Raw genomic sequence first — 2,276 nt, forward strand, 5'->3', positions numbered from 1 at the left:
TCTGCACGCGTTTCCGCGGACGGTCCTTCCGACCCGAAGTCAATGGCAGCCACGATTGTCTGTGCACCGTGGCCGCACCTGGCTACACATTACACTCAGCTGGGATCAATGTTTTATTTCTTTCATGCATGTCAGAACCAATTATTAATCGTGACCACACATTCACAAAACTGATGATTAGTGGCAATAATTCGTTTTTTAAGTTGTCAAATCTAGAAAAGCAGATGGGCATGGCCATGGCCTGTATGTAGGCCTACATGTAGTAAGCCCCATTATTTTGTTGCTCAAAATAGGCCTTAATGTAGGCCTACTACGCGGACTTTTTTTCCGTATTTGAGCCACCAGCAGTGATAGCAACATGTAAGGAAAAGTTGTCTGCAGGAAATCGAAATTGGGACTGTTTTGTTTTCGCTCGATATTCCCTAACCAGGGAAATCAAAAGGTTTGCACATGTCCCCTGACCTGACCCAGAGAAAAAAGGGCGTAATTTTTGGACAAACTCTGCAAATTTCGCCTGAACATTACAAGACAGGTAGACATCCACAGATTAAACAGAATTAAATATTTCACCCTCGTTATTAACTAGGTACACGTATATATCTTTCATAGTGAATATCGAGTGAAAAGACAATCATAATTTTGATTCTTAAAAACTATTAAAATTGGCTTCATCACCATTGAGAAGTCAGGTATTGGAGTCCTAGGGATATTTGACTGAAAACTGGGGGATTCCTGAAGGGGACAGAATACCTCATTCCTATAGATATACTTGCTCGGGGACTATTCGCACGGCTGGACAACAACTCTGGCGCCATTTCCTGCAGTTGTTTCCTTCTTTCTGTCATGAACTTCAACATGTATTTTACATACGCACTTTCTGCAACATTTTTAACACAGCTATGTTCAACGAAACAGATTGTGTCAGTATTCGTCAAAGCTAGAAGTGAATCATTGTTCATATATGGATACCGGAAAGCATGTGCGTGTTCAAGTATTTTCTTTTACCTCACCTTGACTTTCTTTCAACTCGCTCGAAATACTTTCACTTTGGTAGAACTTCCCTAACCAATTGAGCGCATGCATTGTCAGACAATTCTAATTAATGGAAAAAAACTGATGACTTCAATTGTCATCTTTTATTCTCACGATACGAAACCAAACACCCGTTGACACCAATGAACGTGCTTTCGTTATACAAGTAATAATGAGTAATTTTTGATTCATATTCACCCACTTTCTTCCCTAAAGTAAAACCCCGTGCGTTTATTTCTGGAATTTGGTTTTGTTCCCTTTTTGCCTCGTAATTCTTTTACACCTCGGTGGGCCTGTTTAACCATGAAATTCTGAAAATGTATTAACTTAAAAATGAAAAGGTAAAAAAGCATAGCACATTACCTATACTTATATCCCCCGCACTTAAACGTGTCGTCAAATAATAAAACTCATATACTATACACAAGTGGTTTGGAAAATATTTAAGGTAACTGACATTATTAGCAAACAGAATACAAAAGTCTGAAGCAGGTTATTAAAGAAACCCGTCGAATTTTAAGCTCAATGGATGATACACTTGCTGAGAAAATTTTGAAAGTGTATCTTTAAGATTATTTTCTCAACGCAAAGCATGTTAAACTGAAATAACGAATCCAGCACTTACATGATCGATCAGTGACCACACTTTGAAAGTGTTAAATCCAGCATATTTTAAATTGTTAAATCCAACGCTTAAACTGCTAATTCAACAGTTGTGGATGCAACACTTTCAAACTTAACACTTTGAAAAAAGTTGAATAAACACTTACATTTAATTTAACATTTACAATGCTAGATTTAATACTTTCAAAGCGAGGTCACTCACCGAACCTTAAGTGTTGGATTCAACATTTCAGTGTTAAGAGTGATATAGTTTGTGTTGAAAGCGCGAACCAACACGAGGAATCGGTTATGATTCCTCTTTTCCCGAAACTACAGCATTGGCTATTGTACGAGAAACAACGCATCACAGGATGCTTGATTCTATTATTTACTTATCAAGTAGGATATTTCATGATGTTTGGACAGTTTCACTTTTGAACGTTTGCAAATAGTGTCCACACGCACGACGATAACAGATAGGTGTCCTTTATAGTACACCATACAAAGGGACTTTCATTGTTGCAGCACAACCGGAAGTAAAACCTTGACGCAATGCTTATCATAGCATTAAACCAGAACCTCAGCAGAAACAAGACACAAGTGATATATAAGCCTAAACCGTGCAGACCGACGCATCAGTG

This window comes from Patiria miniata, unplaced genomic scaffold (assembly GCF_015706575.1).
Source record: "Patiria miniata isolate m_02_andy unplaced genomic scaffold, ASM1570657v1 HiC_scaffold_3, whole genome shotgun sequence".
NCBI lineage: Eukaryota > Metazoa > Echinodermata > Asteroidea > Valvatida > Asterinidae > Patiria > Patiria miniata.